Here is a 25,756-nt window from a genome sequence, read left to right as displayed (position 1 = left end):
TGCAGTTATGGACAGGAAACTGAAGGCAGGGCACCACCCATTTTCTAAAACATAGCTGAGGAATTCTTCAGTCTGGTGCAGAACGTTAGGTACTGCAGCATGTGTATGGTGAAGTGGGGGTGTCTTCTGAATCATCCTACTAAATTTAAAAATTGTCCTTAAAAAAGTTAGTCCTTTAAGATTGATTTAACACAAATCCTGACTAGTAATGCTTACCTCTTATAAAATTATATAACTCTAAGGATATATGTATAAGAAGGGACTAATATTTTCCAGAGAAGAGGCAATGGTAGGTAACTAGACAAGCAAAAGAATGAACCAATAAAACATGATCTATTTTTTCCTTTACTGCTTTGTGTAAAGCATAATTATTACTGATAAAAGGTAATCCTGTTGTATAACTCAATCAGCATGAGCAGGTTTGGAAATAAGTACATGAGAACTTAAAGTGCCACACTCCATATAGTTCATTAAATTCTAGGTCTTTCCGATGCCATTTAACAAATCCTGGAAATGGTAAAAGCAACCTCAAAATCTTGGAATTCTGATGGATTAGCCTCCCAATTGACCCAGCAGTGCTCCCCTCTCCCCCCGCCCCCGCCACTTCTAGACTGTGAGCCGGTTGTTGGGTAGGGATTGTCTCTGTTGCCAAATTGTACTTTCCAAGCACTTAGTACAGTGCTTTGTACATAGTAAATGCTCAATAAATATGATTTGAATGAATGAACGAGGGAATAGTGAAACAGATTAGCTCCTCCCACCAAATCCGAAATTTGGGGTAATCTTCTGAGTCAGAAGCCCCCAAAAGTAATACTGAAACACTGGATTTTTCCCCTTTCCATTGTACTGTCCAAGCGAATGAACTCATAATGGCCTACTGAGAATGTTAAAGGCAGGCAAAGACTGTAAAGGGTCACAGTTCTGGAGTGATTGGAGCCACCTGTGCAGACATTGGTAGACCATCAGCTTCTATTTGCTGGTATGTTAAATAACAGGAGGTTATAGATGAAACTGGCAAGACAGAATGGCAGAAAAGGCAAGCACAGGGAGACTTCAGTCTTGACAGCTCTTCATATTTCCTATTGTAGTTCCCCCTTTCCTTTGTGCTGGTTCTGTGCTGACAGTGTAGTTAGAGACCTGTGTTTCTCAAACTCCATAACCCCATTGTTTTCTCAATTCCTATGTCCCTGGCTTGTAATATACTTAGTAGTTGTGAGTAATTACAGTAATGCCTTATACTAAGTAATGTGTATGTAATTGTAAATACATCTTTAATTTGTAGCCAATTATTGTGAAGCAAGGCACCCTGTCCAAAGCTTGGGACTATTAGACTTGCCTGCCTTCCTCCTGAAACAGGCTTCAGCCTGTAATTACTTATTTCCCCTTAATCAGCGAACGATGTGATAGAGCTGTCTCTTACCACCCAAGCAAAGAACAAAATGTTCCAAGTGCAGAATAAAACAGAGAAATTACCATAAGTAAGGATGTTAGTCTCCAGAAATGGTTTAGATGGGTTCATTGATGGTAGAGCCATTTGAGGTGTGTATGTATGGAGGAGGAAATCCGGAATGTTTGGAACTCTGCTCCTTCAGTGATGTCATTCCAGGACACAGACCATTGGTCTGATCCAATAATAATAATAATGGTATTTGTTAAGCACTTACTATGTGCCAAGCACTGTGGGAGATACAAGGTTATTAGGCTGTCCCGGGGGGCTCACGGTCTTAATGTGCATTTTCCAGATGAGGTAACTGAGGCACAGAGAAGTTAAGGGACTTGCCCAAAGTCACTCATTTGACAAGTGGCGGAGCCAGGATTAGAACCCACGACCTCTGACTCCCAAGCCTGTGCTGTTTACACTAAACCACATTGTTTCTCCAAGACAATAAACAGTGTCTTATTATGCTATTATTTTAGGGAGATCTTCTGTGGCATCCCTGCATTAAAAGTTCAAAACTCTTGTCTAATAATAATTGTAATATTTAAACACTTAATATGAGCCAAGCACAGAACTAAGCACTGGGGTAGATAAACTATAATCAGATCAGACACAGTCCCTTTCCCATAGTCTAAGGGATTAACCTTCTGGCTAGACTTAGTTGCTTTATGGGGTCTGTTACATTTTTTTAATGGTATTTGTTAAATGCTTACTAAATCTTTTAAGAGACAACCTGCCCTGTAGAGCTCTAGAGTGTTCTCAGCTGGAGTTCCTTCCCACAAATTTGGAAGGGAGACAAGGTGTGAGTTAGGGCAATCAAGCCGGAAGACAAAGCAATGCAAACTGATCCAATCTTTCAGGGTGAGAAGGAGAGTCCCAAAGACCTGCCTGAAATGGGGGTGAGCTGTACAGCAAGAACCAGAGGAGGAGGTAGACTGAAGCTTGGAATAGCCCCATCTCCATGGAGAATTCTGGTGAAAATGCTACAGCTGAGTAAGTTTTTGGTTTATTGTTTTTGTTATAAAGTTCTCAATTTCTGAAGTCCAACTCTCCTTCCCAAAAGACAGCATGTGCTTTTTATTTGTGTGTGTCCAGCAGGATTGTAAAATTATCTCTCATGAATGCCAAAGAATGGGGCTGGACAAAGGTCAGTTAACTTCACACTGGATCATTTTGCATCAGTGACCCATTGCTGATGTTAGTCTATGCTCTAAAGCGGTAGTCTTAGAGTACAATAAGTAAACCTGCCATAGGAAGAACAGCAATTAATGGGAGATGTGGCCACCACAGATGCCAAGGAAAAAATTATATCTTAATCTGATAAATCCTTCCACTCAGTGTGACTAGAAATAGTGCTGGCTGAGCATATACAATCTGCAATGATATGCCTCTCAGGATTGTTGGACTTTCCGGATAGCTTTCTCACTAGCATTCCAAACCAAAAACCACCCCCTAGGGCACAGACAGTATATGAGATGTGGCTGGCTGGCAGAGGACTCAAAGCACACCTGACTGTGCCCTATTAGTTGATAAATGGCTTTTCTCCCATTTTTCTTTTTGTCTCTGAAACACGGTAAAAAATGGTTTGAAATCATGGTGATTCCCCTGGGGCTCTATAGGACATATTAGTTCTTTACATTCTTAATCTATATGTGATGATGTATTAAAATACTGTCATGGCATGTTCTATACAAATTCAACAATTTGGTAGCATCAGCAACTGGCATGCTGTGTTGGACTGGTAGGTGTGTATTCATGGCTAAAAGTTGGGAAGTGTGGAGAAATAAGCACAGTGCAAAGTGTTGGTTCAATTTGCTTTAGTAGGTATAATGAAATGTTTTCCTAAGGGCTGTGACTTTCATTAAAGCTGTATCCATAAAGTTGCTATGAGTTGGAAATGATTCAATGGCACTTGATGATTCTAATGATAATTAAAGAAACAAGTGAGTTTCCTTGAGATAACTAGAGGACACACCTGGCCCTTTGGTCCTAAGGTCTTATCAGTGACTGTCGCCCAAACACTTGTGTAAAGGTGAGAAGTAGCATGGTCTAATGGATAGAGCAGGGGCCTGGAAGTCAGAGGACGTGGGTCCAAATCCCTGCTCTGCCACCTGTTTGCTTTGTGATCTGGGCAAATCACTTAACCCAGTTACCTCATCTGTAAAATGGGGATTAAATGTGGGACATGGACTGTGTGTAACCAGGATTATCTCAGCGTTTAGTACAGTGCCTGGCACATAATGGTGCCTAAAACTACTCTAAAAGAAAGTGGGGTGGTGCTGCACAAAGGTTGGGGCCTGAAATGGGAGCATAATAGGGTCACTCTGGGAAGGTTGGGGGTGAACAGTCACCCAGGGGCAATGAGGGGAGAGACACTGTGCCATCGTAGGTGAGGGTGACCAACTTCAGCATTCATGAGTACCAGATGTCCAGGAGCATCTGTAGTCACATGAGTTAAAGCAGGCAAACAGTCTCATGTAATGGTATCACATGAAACATCTGGCAGATTTTTTCACTGTGGGGGTTCCCTGACCATTACCCCCTCCACTACTTGTTTTGTTTTCCTCTCAGGTATCTCTGAACCAAGATCCTACTTTCTAAGCTGAAAATCATGAGAGAAGATAGGTGTTTAAAATAAAGATTGGAAAATAACTGGGGGCTTGGAGCCACATGAATTTACTTAGGGTGATCTGTTTTTTAAAAATAATTTTTTTTCTGGGGGTGGTTACTTTTATACAAATCGGGTTGGACGCAGTCCCTGTCCCACATGGGACTCACAGTCTGTCTCCATCAGGTGAAGAAACTAAGGCACAGAAAAGTGAAGTGACTTGCCCAGGCAGATGGCAGAACCAGAATTAGAACCCAGGCCCTTGCTCTTTCCATTTAGGGCATGCTGTTTCCCAATAGCCTCTGGTGCCTTGCTCCCGTGGCCTGGCACCTCAACCTCTGGACCCAGTCACAGAGCCAGATGAACTCAAGTGATGTAGAACTATGAGTTTAATGATCAGAAGCCTCCTTAACATAAGGCTGCAGCCCCTAAAATCCTGAATGACCAGTATGAAACTGGATGAACAGTCACCCTCACTGAGTCCAGCCATAAAGATCAAGCTAAAATGGGTGGTTGGTCAGGTTGGACATTCTGAGACCCTCATGAAGAAGTGGGAGGGAGACCAACAATGCTACCATCCCTGGACCCCTGCAGTGGCAGTGTAGCCTAGTGGAAAGAGGCCAGGCCTGGGAGTCAGAGGAGCTGAGTTCTACTCCTGGCTCTGCCACTTGTCTGCTGAGTGACTTCGGGCAAATCACTTGACTTTTCTGAGCCTCTATTTCCTCATCCATAAAATGGGGATTCAATACCTGTCCTCCGTCCTCAGACTGTGAAGTCCATGTGGAACAGGGACTGTGTCTTATCTCTCTATATCGTATCCTCCCTAGTACTTAATACTAGACTTGGTACGAGGAAGCAGTATGGCATAGTGGATACAGCACGGTCCTGGGAGTCAGAAGGTCATGGGTTCTAATTCCGGCTCTGCTACTTGTCTGCTGCGTGACCTTGGCCAAGTCACTTCATTTCTCTGTGCCTGTTATCTCATCTGGAAAATTGTGATGAGACTATGAGACCCAAGTGGGACAGGGACTGTGTCCAACAGGATTTGCTCATAACCACCCCAATGCTGAGAACAATGTGTGGCACAAAGAAAGTGCTTAACAAATATCGCTATTATTAGTAGTAGAGAAGCAGCGTGGCACAGTGGAAAGAGCACGGGCTTTGGAGTCAGGGCTCATGAGTTCGAATCCCAGCTCTGCCACTTGTCGGCTGTGTGACTGTGGGCAAGTCACTTAACTTCTCTGTGCCTCAGTTCCCTCATCTGTAAAATGGGGATTAAGACTGTGAGCCCCACGTGGGACAACCTGATTCCCCTATGTCTACCCCAGCGCTTAGAACAGTGCTCGGCACATAGTAAGCGCTTAACAAATACCAACATTATTATTAGTAGTAGTAAGCCCTTAACAAGCTCTAATAGCATTAGTAGTATTATTTACTGTTGCCACCAAGAGTTGAGGGGCTCATATTAGGCCACTTTTTCGGCCTTGATGCAACCAGCATCACAACAACAGGTAAAAACGACTGAGATGGCATCATCTATGGTGGTGGAGGGTGATCACCACAGAGAGGGAGGAACTCCCCACTCCCGCCAACCCCACACCACAAGGCAGGATGCGATTGTGAGCCCAGGACCTGGGGCCATTATTCCCAGAAAGTGGATTCAAAGAAGCAAGTTGGACTAAGAAGCTGAAAGATACTGTAAGACGGAATGTATTTTAAAATACTACCTGGTCCTTTCTCTGTTTCTGTTAGGCAAGCTCAGGTACACAGTAACTCAAGTCGCCATTGGATGTCACTAATGCTCCATTTCTTGCAAGACTAAGCATATGAGGTTTTCTGACACCCTCTAGGAAACATTTCCTGGGTTTTCAGGAAACGTGGATTTTTTTGACTTAAATCAAATTATTTGCAATAAAATCACCCCAGGGTTTAACATATCCTCTCCAATTTCATAGCTGACTGAGGGTCACTGTCTTCTATTCATCAACAACCAATGTTTATTAAGTGCTTTCTGAGTGAATGGAACTGTCCTGGGGACTAAGTGGATTTATAGAATGACTGCTCACAGTCTAGTTCATCTGCTTGACTTCCCCACCAGAGGCCTGTGGATGTCACTATTTTCATGATCACAAGCACATGGTCAATATAGGAGGAAGGCTCAGGATACCGATAAGCTGGGTCGTGGTGAGCCTGAACACCTGGAGTCCTGGGTGGAAGTGCTGATTGAAGCCTGTGGGGCCCATTGGAAAAAACATAGGAATAGTATATACTGAGTGCCTACTGGTTGTAACAAACAGCACTAAGCACTTGGGGAAGTACTGCAGAAGCATTCCCTGCCCATGAGTTTACAGTCTAATGGGGGAGAGTGACAGACATTTTTATGAAGTATGGGAGTGGTAGAAATAACATCGGATAGGGAAGTAGAATGAATATGCCAGGATGAAGTGTCAGAATAAAAGAGTGGGTGAAAATATATATATCAGGTGCTAGGGATGGCTGTTGGGTTGATATGATTTGAGGTAGAGGTAATAGGGGAAGGCTGCCTGAAGAAAAAGGTGGGAATTAAGGCAGTCTTTGAAGATGAGAAGGGTGGAGTCTGGCAGAGTTGTGGAGTGGGAGGGAGTTTGAGGAGAGTGAGAGCAAAGGGTTGGAGGGGAGAATCGAGCACAGTGGGGTGAGTTTGGGAGAAGTGAAGAGTATGAGTTGGTAAGCCTACTTACGAAAGCCTTACAAAAGCCAGCTTATAAGATGAAGAAAGCTGGTAGCAAGCCTTGAAACCCATGGTCAGGAATTTCTGCCTGTGTAGAGAGAGGTGGGCAGCCGCTGGTATTAGAGCAGGTTATGGGAGTCTTGGGCCCCCAGATCTAGGTCAGGAGCACCATCCCCTCTGCAGCAATCTCTGCAATTCTTCATCTTTTATCTTGTTCAGAAACTAGATCTGGATGTCAGTTGGGACCAGCAATGTACGGTTCAGAAAGGATGTTACCATTCTTTCCTCCCACTTCCAGCTTTCTAGCAATACCCCCTGCAGTGTGACATTTTACTCTACCCTGCCTGACAGTCTCACACTTATCACAGTGGCAGTGTTTTGGCAGAGGCTGTCCTAAACAGGTTAAAGAAGGCCACCGCAGGGAAAGGCATCAAGAGCATGCTAGTTTCCCGGGGCGGGTGTGACTTGGGCTGGAGGAAAGCCAGCCAACAGACGCCGCAACCCCAGATAGGGGTCCGGTACTCAGGGACAGGCTAAAGTTAGGTAGACAGAGAACATCCTTTCCTAGTGCTGTAGCTCTAAGGGCTTGATGGAGATGACTGAGGGGTAGATAGCATGAATGCTCTACCTCAAATTCACAACGTTTGGGATAATGTGCCTCTGGGCAGACCATGCACAGTCAGTCAGTATATTCACTGAGTGCTGACTATGTGCATAGCACTGTACTAAGCACGGCCTTGCACACACCAGAAAACATTGCTTCATCTGCTACAGTATCTTTACATCAGGGCAAGAGGCAAGCAACCCTCTGTTATGTCTCATGGGAATCTCACTGGAGCTGCTGGGGAGTCTCAGAAGTCACTCGAGGGTCCCCACCACTCCTGTAGGCCAGAGGAGTGAATGATCAGATTTTGTGCCTCAGCCCCACGCTGACCACACCACAGCCAAATTCCTGAGCATCCAGGGCTCCTTTTGTCATTCTCTTTGCATCAAATCAGTTTCAGTGGCAGCTGATCCTGTGAGGGAAAGGCTCAGAGTTGCGGACCCTCTTTCCAGGGATCAAGTGCTTCAGCCCAGTGAGATCCAATTAACTCCAACTTGATTCTTGAAGCTTTTGAGCATCTCCAAACAGGGCCTTGCTGGCCAGATCAGTGGGTTCATCAGTGTGGCCTAGTGGAAAGAGCCCAGGACCGGGAGTCAGAGAACCTGGGTTCTGCAACCTGCCTGCTGTGTGACCTTGGGCAAGTCATTTTACTACTTTGTGCCTCTGTTCCTCACCTGTAAAATGGTGATGAATTGCCTGTTCTCCCTCCCCTTTAGACTGTGTGTCCCATATGGGACAGGGACTGTGTCCATCCGGATTATTTTGTATCTACCCCGGCACTTGGAAGAGTACTTGTTATATAGTAAGTGCTTAACAAATATCACTATACTGTTATTATCATTATTATTATTATGCAGTCCCTGTCCCACATGAGGTTAACAGTCTAAGAGGGAGGGAACAGTCAAGGAAGCTGAAGCAGAGGAAAGTTAAATGACTTACCCAAGGTCACCCAAGTGGTAGAGCAGGGCTCAGAATCCAGGTCCTCTCACTCCCAGGCCCGTGCTTTCTCTGAGCCGGTCCCTTCAGTTCTCAGCAATTAAAAGGACATTCCAGCGGGGCTAGAGCTTCATCAGCCAGGTCTTCCCCAAGGTCCAGTCAGAGCCAAGCGGGACTTTAGGTGTGGGTTCTCATCATCAAAATATCTCTTTGGTGCCGGTTCGATGAACCTGAAACAATAATGGCTCTAGCCTCCAGATTACTAGTTCCTTGTTTCCTTGTTTGGCTTAAAGTACAGTCTCCCGCTTTCTCCCTGAAAGCCTTGGGAATCCCATCTCCCCAGCAACTCCCTGCCCACCTCTGGATGGAGACAAGAGCGGTCTAAAGAGCTACAATTAATTAGGTACGTGTTAGGCAGGGTGAGTCACTGCAGCCCCGTGTATTTTTGTCAGATTACAAATGAAAGCCCTAAGAGCGAAGCTGGCGATATTGTCAGCCGCCTCCATAGCCAGCTTATTTTGGATCGGCCCAGGACCTGTTTTCATTGACCGGTCCATCATTCACCATGGCTAGGACCCATTGGGGAGGAGGAAGAGTGAATGAGATTGTCATCACTCATGGTGGGGTGTAGATAACTCATTGAGAGAATCCTTTGTTTCATCGAAATTCAGGATGGATGATTGGGTGCAACATAAACAACTGAGCCAAAATAGCCGACTTGTGTAGGATGGGAAGTGGAGCAGTGCTCATTGACTAGACATGGGCATAACTGGAAAGAAAATTAAGAGAACTTAACATATTCTCTCCCACTCCAAACACTCTCTGTTTCTTTTCCTTTGTAGCCCATGGGTCTAATGGGGAGGAAAGAGATGGGGTCAAATAGAAACCCTATTAGCCAGGAAAAGCTATAACCTAAAACCCAGTATACTCTGTGATACCTCTGTTCGGAAACTTATGAATAGGAAAAATAAACTCTTGTTGGCACATTTAAAAACCCTGGATTGCGAGTCAGGAGGCTCGATCTGCCACAGCCTCTGGTTATCTCGAGTTCCTCTTTTGGGGCCTCAGCTTCTTCTCTATTGCAATTAAAATGAAACTATTCTTGCTCCTCTCCATCTTTCAGGATGGCTTTGAGAAATGACTTTCCCAATCTTAACTTTTGAAATTTGGCCTTCTTTCTTTGTGGACTCTTTGTTGTGAGGCCAGTCTTCAGATCCCAGGTCCTGGTTAATTTTTTCAGCCATATAAGTTTCCTTATCTGGGCTCAAGCTTTTTGATTTGAATTTTTCTAGGATCTGGCTGCCTACATCAGCAGTGCTGAGTTAATTTTATTTCTCTATTTTTTTTTCCTGTAGACCATCCCAGACTTGGCTAGTGAGACAAGCTGTCTGTAAATTAGCAATGCTATTCAATTTCCTCCAAAGACCACCACCATAAATACCTAGTAGCCTGTCTGGGGTCTGTCTGGGGCAAGCCCAAGGATCAACAGCAGCTCCCATCCAACTTGGAATGCTTCTTCACTTTTTCCTCTAAAGGTCAAGGAAAGACATGTTCATTCCCAAGAAAGCATCATTCTATGTCCTGAAGGTTTCAGAGAGATAGTTTTCAGATGGAGAAAAATGCATGGCCTCAACATTCAGGTTTCCTAGAGCCATCACCTCAGACTTTGACTAGCTTACCTCTTAAAAGAGGTGTGAATTTTTCCCCCCTTCCGTTCTCTTTCCTCTCTCTGGTTCTTAATAATGACTGTGACTCAGATGCATAGGTCTCTTCATTTACGTGGTGCTAAGTGTCTGCCTGGGATGTTAATTACTTATCATGTTTCCTCCCAAATGTTGAACTTTTTCCCCAAACTCCAACCTCTCATCCTTTTCTCTTGAGGATTTTAATGGTTTCAACATTAGGAGTAATAATAATAATGGTATTGATAGAGTGCCACTGGGTTCAATGCACTTAATATAAAACAAAGTACAAAATACGTTCCCTGCCTATAAGGAGCTTAAACTCTAATGAATGAGAGCGAGCAAGAAATATTTACAGATTAGTTGAGTGATTTTTATTGAGCACTTGCTGTGTGCAGAGCACTGTATTACTTACTCTCTTGGGAGAGCTCAGTATGGATGATAGACACGATCCTTGCCCACAACGTGCTTCCAGCTTAGTGGGGGCTATAGACAATAAAATGGTACAGACAAGGCAAGCAACAGAGCCCAAGGATATATTCAGAAGGACGCTGGGGGTGGGATGTACATCAAAGTGCCGGGGGTATGAATGCAGGTGCATAATTGATGCAGAGAGGTCAATCAAGGCTTCTTGGAAGACATATGACTTTAGTAGGCTCTGAAGATGTGGAGAGTGGTGGTCTGTCATATATGAAGCGGGAAGGACTTCCCGGCATGAGGGAAGGTGGGAGTCCAGGGGTCGACAGTAAGAGAGATGCGATGTAGGCGCAATAAGTAGGTTGGTGTTAGAGGAGCCAAGTGTGTGGGCTGGACTGAAGTGGGAGATGAGCAAGGATAGGTAGGAGGGAGAGAGTTGATTGAGTGTTTTAAAGCTGATGGTGAGAAGTTTCTGTTTGATGCGGAGGTGGATGGACAACCATTGGAAATTTTTGAGGAGTGGGGAGATGTGCACAGAACAAAATTTTGGAAAAATGATCACGGCAGTCAGTCAATTGAATTTATTGAGCTCGTAGTGTATACAGAGCACCTTACCAAGCACTTGGGAGAGTACGGTGTAATAATAAACTCACATTCCCTGCCCACAATGAGCTTATAGTCTAGAGGGGGAGACAGACATGAATACAAATAAATTACAGATATAATTACAACAGAATGATGCATGTACTAGAGAGGAGAAAGGCTGCAGGGAAGTCAGTGAGGAGACTGATGCAGTAGTTATGACAGGTGCTTGGACCACATGGTGGCAGTTTGAATGGAGAGGAAGAGATGGATTCTAGAGCTGTGGGGAAGGTAGAACTGGATGGATTTGGTGACTGACAAATGTGTGGGTCGAAAGAGAGAATTGAGTGGAGGATAATTCCAAGGTTGTGGGCTTGTGAAACCGAGAAGAAGGTGGTGGTGTCGACAGTGACAGGAAAATCTAGGGCAGGACAGGGTTTGGGTTGGGAAGATGAGTTGTGTTTCAGATTGATGGAACATCCAAATAGAGATGTCCTGAAGACAAGACGAAATGCAAGACTCCAGAGAAGTGAGGGCTGGAGAGAGAGATTTGAGAATTATCTGTATATAGATGGTAGTTTGAAGGTGTGGGAGTGAACATTTTCTCCAATGGAATGGGTGAAAATGGAGATCTGATCTGAGCCTTGAGGAACTCAATAATTGGATGTACAATAGAATATACATAATATATACACATATACATAAGGCTAAGGATGGGTTTAAATAAGTACCTAGATCTTCCTTCCCTATTGTTAGCCAAGAGCATGTTTTTACCCAACTCTGCCTTTGTTTATAGAAAAGAGGAAGCAGGTGCTAACACATATGAGATCTTACCTGACTCAAGTCTTTTCCCTATCCTCCTCCCTTTCCCCCCTCCTTCCAACCATTCCCAATGGGTAGAAGTAGTGAAGGAGAGGTCTGCCAGGCAGATGTTTTGGATCCACTTCAAAGGGTTTAGACCGAACAAGCATTTCTCCTCCCTGACTGCTTGAACTGAGGAAGAGAGAGAGATCGCCCAGCTATAGGAAGGTTGAGATCACATCTCCTTCCTGTACTTGAACAGGTCGCACAGACAGTGACATCTGAAGTCAGCAGTGGCGGAAGAGGAGAACATTTTATTTCACGCTGTAGACCAAGGCTCAGGCAACAGGCTGTGGAATTCTCACTCCCTGTGGTCCCTAGCTGCCTTCCCAGTGCAACTCATAGGTTTTGGGTGGATGTGAGGACTTATGCTGATGTCATCTGTTCCCTTTCCTATTTTAAATAGGCAAGGGAGAACGTCATAAGCCCTGGGGTTAATTCAGGTTAGCATCCCGTAGTTAGCTGCAGTTAGCTCAATAATTTGTTCTTCCTGCCCATCTCTGCAGACTCGCACTTCCTGGCGAGAGCTCAGGCAGCACATATACTTCTGGCGTTGGCCTGAAATTCCACTAGAAAAAGTGACAACCCCCATGGGTGGTTGGCACTTCTCTGAATTCCAGCCAGGACTGGAACAAGAAGCGAAAACACACTTCTCTGAACATGTCAGAACCTCAAGAAGAAGCTTGGTTTTCACAGAATCAAGGGAGGAGAGGCTGTTATTTCATCCCAGCTGGTTCACCCACTCAGGAAACTTGAGGATGACACCAGACTTGTAAGGATGGGGAGAGAGAGGAGACTAGGCCGAAGGCCCAGCTCGATGTTTGTTGGCACTGGAAGTTCAAGAGAGGTTTTCCCTGTGGCCAGGGCATCATGTCCCTGCTTTGAGAAATCCCGCTAACCTAGGGCAGCTCAGTAGGTATCAGACTTCTTGCTGAGACTTTGAACCAGACCTAGGAAGTTATGCTTTATCAAGAGAAGCAGCGTGTCTTAGTGGAGAGAGCATGGACCCAGGAGTCTAATTCTGACTCTCCCACTTTTCTGCTGTGTGACCTTGGGCAAGTCACTTAAACTTCTCCGTGCCTCAGTTACCTCATTTGTAAAATGGGGATTAAGACTGTGAGCCCCATCTGGAACTTGGATTGTGTCCAACCTGATTAACTTATATCTACCCCAGTGCTTAGTACAGTGCCTGGCACATAGTAAGTGCTTAACAAGTACCATTTAAAAAAAAAGGCATGCTAACTACATATACTGAAAGATGTGAAATCTGAAACTGCAGCCAACTTTTGCCTTTCTCAATCTCATTCAAATCTTTGAAAATGGAAAGCTGTAGGGATGAATTGAACCAACAAGGTTTGTGTTAAACCACTTCCTCAGCAGGGGTCTAAAAATTCTTCCTGTTAATCTTTGATGCTGGAAACCAAGAAGGGGAAACAAGCAAGGAAGGAGTGAAGTCAGGAGACAAGCTAGGAGCATTTTAAACTGTGATGTCTGTGGGAAGAAGAATTCTGGCATCTATTAGGTACTTATTACATGCTGAGGTCAAGATAGATCAGACATCAATCACTCATATTTAATAAGCACTTATGTGTGTGCAGAGCACGTCCTACGTGCTAAGAGAATACAATCAGAGTTGGTAGATACATTCCTTGCCCAAAATGAGCTTAGGTTTACTCCCTGTGTAACTCAGTTTGAGAAAAGGATATTTTCAGAGGTAGGTGGATCCAGTCCCTGAAGAAAGGATTTTTTTTAAAATGGTATTTGTTAAGCACTTACTATGTGCCAGGCACTGTACTAAATGCTGGGGTAGATACAAGATAATCAGACTGGACCCAGTTCATGTCCCTCCTGGGGCTCACAGTCTTAATCCCCATTTTAGAGAGGAGGGAACTGAGATCCAGAGAAGCCAAGTGACTTGCCCAAGGTTACATAGGAGATAAGCGGCAGAGTCAGCGTTATAACTCAGATTCTCTGAATCCCAGGCCTGTGCTCTTTTCACTAGGCCATGTTGCTTTTCAATGTTGAGAGAACTTACGAGCTCTCACCCATCTCTTACTGGAAGAAAGTGAGAGTGCTATGATCAGCCTCCTGAAATTACATTTGTTTCTCAGGGTGATGAGATCTTTGATTGGCAAGAGCTCGGACCTGAGAGTCAGAAGACCTGGGCTTCACTTTTGGCTCTGCCCATTGCTGACTGTGTGACCTTTGGCAAATCACTTAAATTCTCCCTGCCTGTTTCCTCATCTGTAACATTGGATTAAATACCTGTTCTTCCACCTGCCCAGCCTCAACCTTAGGCTGCAAGCCCCATGTGGGACAGGATTCATGTCTGACCTGATGATCTTGTATATACCTCAGAGCTTAGTACAGTGTTTTGCACATAGTAAACAGTTAAAAATACCCATAGTCATTGTTATTACTATTAGAGAACCAAAGGGAGATGGGTTGCTTTGGGGAAAAGGTGGGATGGATCCTAACACTTTGAATAATTTAACACCTTAGGTGCTTAAATCCTAAAAGAATTGTAATATGTTTTCCATCCAGTCCTTCTCAAACCATTCAGTTAATTGTCTTTATTGAGTGCTTTCTTTGTTGAGAACGCTGTACTAAGCACTTAGGAGAATACAGTAGAGTTGGTAGACACAATTCCTGCTTTCAAGGGTTTACACTCTAATGGGAGAGACAAATATATATATACAACACAAGTGGTCAAAGAAAATAATTGAGTACTAGTAATCGGGAGTGCTAAGGAGAGTGTTAGGTTTATTTGTTCCAGAAGAATAGAAGAAAGCATTTGTCAATTCAGAAGTATCCTTTCTGATCCTTTATTTAATTTTTTGTGGGTGGGGGGGCAAGGTTAGGTTCTTAAGAGCCTCTTGAGCAACAATCAGAAAAGTAATTCTGGAGTTGACAACTTATTGCCTGGCTGGAAAGGATGGTTTTCCACCCCATGTTTCCCAGGGATCAGTCTAGTTTTAGTAGTAGTAATAGCATTTATTGAGCACCCACGTGGTGGATTGCACTCAACTAAGTGCTTGGGAAGTACCGAATGAAGAAGTGATATGTTCCTTTCTCACAAGGTGTTCATACTGTAACGGGAGAAAAATATATTTATAACTCGAGTGGTCAAAGTAAATAATTGAGTGCACATTCATCTAAGTGCTAAGGTGGGTATTAATGAGTTTATATTAATGTCAGTCTCCCTCTCTAGACTAAACTTGTTGAGGGCAGGGAATATTTCTGCTAATTCTGTTTTACTCTCCCATGCACTTAGTACAGTGCTCTGTGTATAGTAAGTGCTCAATAAATAATAATAATGGTATTTGTTCAGCACTTACTATGTGCCAGGCACTGTGCTAAAAGCTGGGGTGGATACAAGCCAATTGGGTTGGACACAGTCCCTGTCCCACATGGGACTCACAGTCTCAAATGAGGGGCTGGAACTGGGAAGGCTAAGTCTGAGGAAGATGAAGTTTAAAAATGATTTGGTAACCCTTCTCAGGAATACAAGGGTTTTATGGGAAAGGGGCTGACCAGTTGTTATCCAGGGTCAATGAGGCTGAACAAAAGGAAATGGTTTTGTTAGGTTAGGAAGATGTACGTCCTGCTATGACATTAGAATGGACTCCCAAGGGAGGACTAAGAGCTCCCATCCTTAAAGGGCTACTTATTTATGTATATTAATGACTGTCTCCCCCTTTAATAATAATGTTGGTATTTGTTAAGCGCTTACTATGTGCCGAGCACTGTTCTAAGCGCTGGGGTAGACATAGGGGAATCAGGTTGTCCCACGTGGGGCTCACAGTCTTAATCCCCATTTTACAGATGAGGGAACTGAGGCACAGAGAAGTTAAGTGACTTGCCCACAGTCACACAGCCGACAAGTGGCAGAGCTGGGATTCGAACTCATGAGCCCTGACTCCAAAGCCCATGCTCTTTCCACTGAGCCACGCTGCTCCTACCCTCTAAGGGTATTGTGGGCAGGGGATGTGTCTATTCATTGTTGTATTGTATTCTCCCAAGTGCTTAGTTCAGTGCTCTGCACACAGTAAGCGCTCAAATATGATGAATGAAGTTACTTTATAGGAAGGAACAGCTGGTCAGCAATCATGAAGGAGGAAGTCGTTTCCCTTTCTGAAAAGGAGGGACTGAGAGCCCCACGATCTCTTGAGATCCCTTCCAAATCTGTCATTCTCAATTGTCAGAAAGCTTCATTAGGGTTTTGGAGAAGCTTGGGCTGGGGTTAGAGTGGAGGGCTAGCTGTTGATCAATCATGGTGTATTAAATTTAGGCATTTCTTTCAGGTGACTTGTTCTACCACCCTCAGATGATATTAATGTTAACCAAACCTCCAGAGACATCCCTCCCTTCAGGAGTTAAACAGTATCCCAGCTTTCTGGTTCCTTTTTCCTTCCCATCCACTTCTTAAACTCCAATCTTCCTGGGCCCATCTCATGTGATGGTTAGGGAAGCAGCATAGCCTGGTGGATAGAGCACAGGCCTGGGAGCCTGGAGACCTGGGTTTGAATCCTAGCTCTATCAGCTGCCTGCTGTGTGACTGTCACTTAACTTCTCTGTGCCTCAGTTAACTATAAAATGGGGATTAAATACCTGTGTTCCCTCCCTCTTAAATTGTGATCCCTATGTGGAACAGTGTCTGTGTCTGGGCTTATGTTGTATCTACTCCACCACTTGGCACATTGTAAGCAATTAACAAATGCCATTACTATTATTTTTGTTATTAGTATTATTGTTACTACTACTATTATTATTATTATTATTGTTTTTATGATTTGCTTCTGGCTTTGCCACAAACCATCTGATTGGGACCTTGTGGGAACCTCTCTGCCTGTCCGTTCCTAGGAGGTGTCGCTTCTTTCCTTTTGGGGGCTGACGGAGGGTTCAATATCCCATTCCAAGGACATATTTTCAGAATTTTGGAATTCCCTGCTTGGCTGACAGTGGCCTGCTGACCCTAGGGCTTTTTCATTGAGCCTTCTGGACTGGGTCAGCAGTCCTTCTTGGAGGAAATATTTCTGCCTTTAGCCATGAAGCTATTCTCCGATTGCCTTCTGACACAGGTCTTCTCCTCTGCTTTTCCCCACCTCCTTTCTTTCTGGACTTAGGGCTTCTAATAGCTGTCAAATCACCAGCCTTTGCCTAGTCCCTCTTATCCATCAGGTGCCACGTACCTCTCACCCCCTGGGTGTATGAGGTCTAGGAGACCAGGAAGAAGCCTCCGAGAGACAGCACGATCTGGCACAGCTCCCCCCTGTGTGCTCCAACAATTTCTGGTCCAGAAAAATGTTCTCTGCCTCCACTGGATGGCTCCCTGTGACAGTGTCATTACTCTTGCTTGCCAAAGATACAGTTATTGCCGATCAAATCAATCCTGGGGTCTGGTCATCTGTGATTCATGATGACCCAGATCGATATTCCTTCTAGAAATAGCTTGTGACTTCTGGTAAAGATGCCATTCGTCCACAGAAAGAAAACATAGGGTAATGATTGGGAGTCTGGAAGAGCAACAACAATTCCTATGCATTTCCAGGCAATTGTGAGCACTGCGTATGATTCTGAAGTGATTAGCAACATCTTTCTGCCTGGCCGTATTGTGCATGACACAAGGAAATCCTCTTGGGCCCTGGTACACTGCAGGAAGACTGCATTGTAACCCAGAGAATCCTGCCCGGTCGCAGTGCCCTGCAGCAGCACGGCAGTTGGGGATGCTGATTTGAAGCAACACCTGACAGACCACCAGCTGCAGTGCACCGCCAGGCACCAAGAGTGTTGTGAGGCAACGAATCCCCAGTTCATTGAGGCTTATTTCAGAAACCAGGTTGAGAAATGTATCCATCGATTATAGCATAGTGAAGCACCTTATTGCCTGGCCTGGGAAGCTGGTGTACAGTATTGATGGGTGGATGGATCAGAACACAGTGGAGCCTGTTGTTCTGTTGCCCGGAGGCAGAGCATGGAGCTGACAAACAATTACAGCAATCCGCTGCAGCTACAGGATCCAGCTCTCGGCCCTTTATTGCTCTTTCTTGATTATGCAGAAGGTGATAAATCACCTATTTAGCCACCCAGAGGACTGGCTAGAAGGAAAGCTCACAAAGCTGCCTACCTTGATTGAAATGGTAGCTCAACCGGCAGAGGAATCCGCATTTGTTTCAAAACAATATTCAGGGTGACTTAATGCTACTATAAACAATTATGAAAGGAAAATTGGCCTGACAATACTATCCTAAAGTGTTCTTTGGGAAACATTTCCCTTTATTTTTTTTAATGGAAAAGATCTATAATTGGTATGTTTTGTCACACAAGGAACAAAGTCACTGTGGTCCTTTCAGAGGAAAGTTTTGCAAGCTGCAACAGAATCTCCTTGTCTATTTTTAGCGAAGATTCAAAACCCGTCATCTTGGAAAACAAGAAGCCTTTGTGTGTAGCAAGATTTATTGTTCCATTTTAGAGTATGAACTGTGGAATCCCCTTCTTCCCAGCTTTATAGGAGTGTCCTTTGTGGGTCCCAATCACAAAAACCAGCGTGACTTTTGCCAGATTGCTAGAGTTTGCTGACAAGCCGACTTTGTCAGTCAATCGGTTGGTGGCAATTATTGAGCACTACAATGCTCAGAGCATTGTATTAAGTCTTAGGTAGAGTACAGTATAACAAACAGACACATTCCCTGCCCCAGTGAGCCTTCAGTATAGAGGGAAGACAGACATTAATATATATAAACTACAAATATTAAGATTTATACCCTGAGTTAGGTGTGTAAGGTGGTGGTGATGTCAGGCTTGTATGAGGCTGGAGACCCGAACCTTTCACAGAAGGCCCATTCAACTTTTGATCAGTTCTACCAGTGTCACCTATGAGCCAAAATGGCAGGGCAGGATGCCCCCCATAGAGGTCCTGGGATGCAGCCCGCTCACCAACACTGAGGCAAGGCTCCCAGCAACAGCGGTGACCGCAGGAATCCTAAGCAGATGGCGTTTGGTGAAATGGAGAAAAGCACCCATAAGTCAGGTGGTCAGTATGAATGTTTGAAAAACTTAGGAAGGCCTAGACTCAGGGTGATACAACAGCAAACTGGTAGGCAGCAATCAAGAGATGGATTGCTTTCCTTGAGTGGAAGCAAAATAAATCTATTTTCAATTAGAGAGGTCAAAAATAAACTGGACTTATTTACACAGTGCTAAAGAGGATGCTGGATACAGTAGATGGAAGGCTAGAGTTCTGGGGAATTAATCGGGAAAAGCTTGCTGGAGGTGGGATTTGAATGTGAGAAGATGTCTGGTGTGGGGAAGGTGGGAGTTTCAAGCCAGGGAAACAGCGGGACCAAGGGGACGGAGGCGGCAGAATTGAGGGGGAGGTACAATTAGATGCTTGGCTCGGGAATAATAGCAGTAGGTTGGGAAATAGAAAGAGAGAGCAGAAAGGTAAGGTGGCATGAGAGCCCTGAAGCTGGTTACATGGAGTTGTTTGCTGTGAAGAGATACGGGGAGCTGCCAGTGGAGGGTTTTGAGGAGACCTGTGGGTCAAACAGTGCATCAGGAAGATGATCTGACCAGCAGCATATAGTATAGGTTGGATGTCGGAGAGGCTGGAGATCATTGAGACAGCCGATACATTAGTCCATTAGTGGCAAAACCAGATCTTGTGCCAAGGTGGTGGTAGTTTGGGGTGGAGAGGAAATAGGGTGGATACAGAAAGCGTGCAGGAGAAACCATCAAGATTTAGCAATAGACCAGATGTGAGAGTTGAACGGTAGCATGGAGAGGAGGGAGACACCAGATTTGTGGGCTTCTGGATTCAGGAGGATGGTGATGGTGTTGACTGAGATGGAAAAGTTGGAGAGGAGTGGGTTTGGGGGAAAGATGAGTTTGGTGTATGTCATGTTGAATTTGAGGTGCTGGCAGGTCCTGCAAGTGCTGATGCCCTGGATGCCCAGGGAGATGTGGCGCTGCAGAGCAGATGACAGATCAGAGCTGGGGGGAGTTTCGAGACTCATCCTTGTAGAGGCATGAGCTGAAGCCACGGAAGCAGAAGAGCTTCCTGAATGAGGGAGTGTAAAGGAAGGAGAGTAGGATACCATGAACAAAGGGCCTTGGGGGACACCCAAGGTAAGAGAATAGCTTACTATATGTCAAGCACTGTTCTAAGCCCTGGGGTAGATACAAGCTAATCAGGTTGGACATAGTCCCTGTCCCACACTGGCATCACAGTCTTAATCCCCATTTTACAGATGAGGTAATTGAGGCACAGAGAAGTGAAGTAACTTGGCCAAGGTCATACGGCAGACAAGTGGCAGAGCCAGGATTAGAACCCAGGTCCTTCTTACTCCCAGACCCGTGCTCTATTCACTAAGTGAGGAGGAAGCAGCAAACAAAACTGAGAAGGAGCCACCAGAGTAGAGGGGAGAGAACCAGGATAGTTCTGGGTCAGCCAAACTGAGGCCTGGAAGTAATTCGATCATGGGGCCATCATGTCTGAGACAGATTTCATGGAGTGAAGGAATAGACCAGACTCTCGGTATTCAAGATTACTATTTCCAGGTCTCCTTTTCTCTATCCAAAACTGCTCCATTCAACTGTTGGATGAATGATGTTCAGAGGAGGTAGAGATACTTTGATCCCTTCCACTGCTACAATCCCTTATATAGCATTTTGTGGCTCTAAAGACCTGCTGCTGTGCAACCTATTGTTCAGGCGTGGGACTGAGGCTTACCACTGAGGACCAAGCCAGCCCACGGTTTATTTAAAACACCCTCAGAAGGCTGACTGCGTCAAACCTAGCTCCTCTGCTCAGGAGGCTGGCGGCGTCAAACCTAGCTCCTCTACTCTGTTGAAATGGACCAGTGAAGGGAACACTTGACAGCAGGGTTTCTAAGCAATCAATTAATTGCATTTATTGAACAGTTACTGTATGCAGAGCACTGTACTGAGCACTTGGGAGAGTACACTTTAACAAAGATGGTAGAAAGATTCCCCACCTAAAAGGAGCTTACGGTCTAGAGGGGGAAACACATTAAAATAATTTATAGATATGTTACATAAGTGCTGTGGGGCTGAGGGTGGGGTGAATAAAGGGTACAGATCGAAGCGCAAGAAGTGCAAGAAGAAGTAGTGCAGAATGGAGAAGAGGAAATGAGGGGTTAGTCGGGGAAGGCCTCCTAGAAGGGATGTGAATTTAATAAGGCTTTGAAGGTGGGGAGGGTGATGGCCTGTTGGATATGAAGCAGGAACTGTTGGGCAAGCAGAATTGGTTACTGTAGACAGAGTGGGCTGAAGAAACAGCAAGAGGGGCTCCTGACTGCAGAGTAGTGACAATAGCATCCAGTGACTCTGATGACTCGTAACCTGAGATGGAGCAACTCAGTTCAATCAGAATCACTTCAGCGGTAAGTCGGATCCCTCTTCCCAGATGCAGAACCCTCTCCCAACATTATTGTTACCTGCATTAGGTGCTTGTGCTGGGGTGGCATCAGTCTGCTTCCCTTGAGCCAGAAGCTCAGATGGAATGGGAGCTTGGGATCTCATTATTGGGAGCTTCAGCCCTACCTCTGCTCTTCAGACTCCTCCATCCCCCGTCCCCACTGCCAGCCCCCCCAGTAGTTCCAGCATTCCCAAGTGCTCTTTATTCTTTAACCAAGGAAGCCTGTTCTTTACCTAGTGCTCTCAAACCAATTCTCTCCCTCTCCTTTTCCATTCTGGTAGCTGCCTCTTGCCCCTTTCCACAGGGTTTGAGGGAGTTTACCCCCATTTTTGAGATCAGGGAATGGTGACTCATTTCAGCCGTCCTCCCCATAGCCTGTGGCAGTCTGAACTCTCCATCTTTCCTCTCACCATGACTAAAACATGTCCAAAACCGAGCTCTTTATCTTCCCTCCCAAGCCCTGTCCTCTTCCTGACTTCCCTATCACTGTGGATGGTACGACCATCCTTCCTGTCTCTCAAGCCCGCAACCTTGGCGTCATCCTTGACTCAGCTCTCTCATTCACCCAACACATCCAATCCGTCACTAACACCTGCCGGTCTCACCTTTATAATATCGCCAAGATCTGCCCTTTCCTCTCCACCCAAATGGCTATCTTACTGCTACAGGCTCTCATAATATCCTGGCTGGATTATCGTGTCAGCCTTCTCTCTGATCTCCCTTCCTCCTGTCTCTCCCCGCTCCAGTATATTCTTCATTCCGCTGCCCGGCTCATCTTCCTGCAGAAACGCTCTGGGCATGTCACTCCCCTTCTTAAAAACCTTCAGTGGTTGCCTATCAAACTGCGCATGAAACAAAAACTTCTCACTCTAGGCTTCGAGGCTCTCTATCACCTTGCCCCCTCCTACCTCTCCTCCCGTCTCTCCCCCGTAGGCTCCGCTCCTCTGCCGCCCACCTCTTCACCGTCCCCTGTTCTTGCCTATCCCTCCATCGATCCCTTGCCCACATCCTCCCGCTGTCCTGGAATGCCCTCCCTCCTCACCTCTGCTAAACTAACTCTCTTCCCCTCTTCAAAACCCTACTAAGAGCTCACCTCCTCCAAGAGGCCTTCCCAGACTGAGCTTCCCCCTTTCCCTCTGCTCCCTCTGCCTCTCTGCCCCCTCCTTCACCTCTCCTCAGCTAAGCCCCCTTCCCCACCCTTTCCCTCTGCTTCTCCCCCTCTCCCTTCCCCTCCCCTCGGCACTGTGCTAGTCTGCTCATTTGTATATATTTTTATTACCCTATTTATTTTGTTAATGAGATGTACATCCCCTTGATTCTATTGAGAAGCAGCGTGGCTCAGTGGAAAGAACCCGGGCTTGGGAGTCAGAGGTCATGGGTTCGAATCCCAGCTCTGCTGCTTGTCAGCTGTGTGACTGTGGGCAAGTCACTTCCTCCCTTGCCTCAGTTCCCTCATCTGTAGAATGGGATGAAGACTGTGAGCCTCATGTGGGACAACCTGACTACCCTACCCCAGAGCTTAGAACAGTGCTCTGCACATAGTAAGTGCTTAACAAATACCAACATTATTATTATTATTGCTTTTGTCTGTCTGTCTCCCCCGATTAGACTGTAAGCCCATCAATGGGCAGGGATTGTCTCTATCTGTTGCCGAATTGTACATTCCAAGCGCTTAGTACAGTGCTCCGCACATAGTAAGCGCTCAATAAATACTATTGAATGAATGAATGACTACATTCCTTCTGAAAGCCTCTCTGCACCATACTCTACCAAACAGTGGAGGAATGTCCAGACACCACCAGATTCAGTCTGAGGATTGAGTTCCTTGTAATTTACCCATTCTAGTGCTACTGCCTAAGCTGTTCTTGTTCATTTGGGTCTACTTTGTCTCAGAAAAACAGCAGTTCATTGGACTGGCTGTGCCACTTTCACTGTCACTTTTCCATTTAGAGTTTCAGAATCAGGTGCTCGCTGGGAGACAGGGGAAATAGGCCTCCTCTCACTGGGTCTCCCAGGTTGCCCTGATGCTCCAGGCATAGATTGAGGTCATCCAAATTTAGGGGCTGAGGTCAAATCCAGCCCACTGCAAAACCCAACCTGAAAGACCTCGGCATTAATGACCAGGACCCAAAGGAAGCACAAGTACTGCTTCCAGGATTGTAAAACGAGAGGGCAGTGGCAGAATGGAGAGAAGATTTGCTAGTTCACATCCCCTTTTCACAGTTCATACGGAATGCTAATGGTTTTTAATCTGTCATTGGTGAGGTCATCTGGCAAGGTCAGCCTTCCGGGCTTCAGAGGTCTGGATTGACAGTGCCCTTTTCCAGGGCTGGGGGTCCTATTAGATGACACCTAATCAAGGATGGGATGGTCCAAATTTGACAGGCCCTATTGGTTGCCAGGGAGCACTTTGTGAGACATTGTTAAGGATTTGACCCACTAACTCAGGGCCAAACTAGTTTAGCTACAATTAGCTGATCCTAAATTGTGGAGCCCAAAGGGTCTGACTCAATGGGGACAACAGAGAGAGGGTGGGGGCTGGGGATCAAGGCAGGGATGAACCCTCCTTCCCTCCCTTCCTTCCTCTTTGTCCATGGTGGTACCCTCCAGAATGTTTGTTAGAATGCTGATGCCCAACTGGGTGGCAAAATCCCAAAATAAGTGGGGGAGGAAGTGGCATGTAATGAGGCTGGAGAAGAGGGCATATTGGGAGGGGGAATGGACTCGAGCACATCAATGCAGGAGCATAATCCTAGTCTTCCAGCATTTCTTGCACCCCAGGCAGCTTTCAGCATTTGGGACAGTGAGAGGGAGAGAGCAAAGTGGTGGGGAAGGAGCAGTGCGAATCATCTGGCCCCATGATCCAGGTACTCCCGCTCCCTCCCTCCTGAGGGGTTGCTCTCTGTCTGCACACACCCTCCCCTTCTGGCATGAGATACTACTGTGGGCTCTCTGGGAAGGGAGGAAATAGGTACAGGTAGGGAGAGGCAGAAGGGAGAGTAAGGTGCGAGTGGGGTGGGCGAATGGATTCTCCCCCACTTCTCCCAAGGAACCAGGAGGCTTAGATTGAACCATGCTAGTCTGGTAAGGATTGGCCATTTCAATGTAAATGTGTGTGTTACTGTGGGCCTTTCCTCTCAGACAAGGAAGATAACCATTTTCACCTCTTTTTCCTTGTCAGCCAAAAAATGGATAATTGAACCCAATAATAATAATAATGTTGGTATTAAGTGCTTACTATGTGCAGAGCACTGTTCTAAGTGCTGGGGGAGATACAGGGTAATCAGGTTGTCCCACGTGAGCTCACAGTTAATCCCCATTTTACAGATGAGGGAACCGAGGCACAGAGAAGTGAAGTGACTTACCCACAGTCACACAGCTGATAAGCAGCAGAGGTGGGATTCGAACCCATGACCTCTGGCTCCCAAGCCCAGGCTCTTTCCACTGAGCCATGCTGCTTCTCTATCCTACCTATGCGGAAGGATTGTTAACTGTTCAGCCTGGAGATGAGAAAGTTGAGGTTTGGTTTAATTACAGCCTTTCAGTATCCAAAGAGGTATTCCAAGAAGGGTGGTCAGCCTTGGTCTGATTCCACTGAGCTCAGAATAAGAGGAAATAAGATTAAGCAGCACCATAAGGGATTCTGGCTGAATGGTAAGAACTATCTGACAGAGAGAGTTGTTAGCCCTGTTACTGAGAGGTATTGCAGAATCCTCTTCTCTGGAGACCTTTCAAAACAGGATAGATTTTTGTCAGTCTGGTTTAGGGGATTAAATCAGACAGGGAAGTAGATCCATTTAACCTTTCTTTTTTTCTTTTTCTGTTTTTTGGGGGTTTTTTTGGCTGACATGGGGAGAAAGGTAAGAAACTCTTTCTGTCACAGGGAAGAGTCACTGTAATTTATGATGACTGGCGTCTCGGGCCTGAGGTTTCAGGTCTGCAAAGAAATTGATTATAGTGATCCTGGTTTGTGTGGCACCACTCTCTCTCCCTCTTCTCGACCCGTTGTGTATCTACTGGGACGTGAGTTGCAATGAACAAATAGGTGGACCGGAAGGAAAATTGGGAATTTCCCTTGGGAAATGCACAGAAAAGTATTTTTATATGTTGGCTCCACTTGTGGCCTAAGTGACAAAGCATAGTATCTATATTGTGCCATAGTATCTTAATAGTATTTTAGACTACAGGAAGTTGTACAGACTGGAAAAACAATCAGATTGTAAGGTCCTCTGGTGAAATTGGGGATTGTGTTTTACATTTATTGCACTTTCCCACATGCTTAATACAGTAAGTGACACACAGTAGGCACTCAATAAACAATTCTTATGCTCAGCACCCAGTAAGCACTCACTACAATGATGATGATGATAAAAATCTGCAGGTTCAAGAGGGATTTGGATCCATTCAGTGCTGAGAAATGCAGAGTAGAGTACCTGAGGAAAAGGTAGGAATATTGGGCGGCATATCTTTAACCATTCG

At 45.4% G+C, this 25,756-nt stretch overlaps 1 long non-coding RNA gene across 2 annotated transcripts in view; it reads left to right on the top strand.

The window, feature by feature from the left end:
- Positions 1-872: 872 nt before the first annotated feature.
- The window catches only part of LOC103170520, a 68,657-nt gene continuing 43,773 nt past the window's right edge, over positions 873-25,756 (top strand). The window contains exons 1-2 of one of the 2 annotated variants that reach the window (XR_003765350.2): positions 873-979; positions 2,299-2,431. This is a non-coding gene — a long non-coding RNA (uncharacterized LOC103170520). The remainder of the gene's footprint in view (positions 980-2,298; positions 2,432-25,756) is intronic. The other variant, XR_003765349.2, reaches the window with a different exon arrangement.

The sequence above is a fragment of the Ornithorhynchus anatinus genome, chromosome 16 (genome assembly GCF_004115215.2).
Source record: "Ornithorhynchus anatinus isolate Pmale09 chromosome 16, mOrnAna1.pri.v4, whole genome shotgun sequence".
Taxonomy (NCBI): domain Eukaryota; kingdom Metazoa; phylum Chordata; class Mammalia; order Monotremata; family Ornithorhynchidae; genus Ornithorhynchus; species Ornithorhynchus anatinus.
Note: the sequence above shows the minus strand (reverse complement) of the source record. Positions and strands in the feature narration are given on the sequence as shown.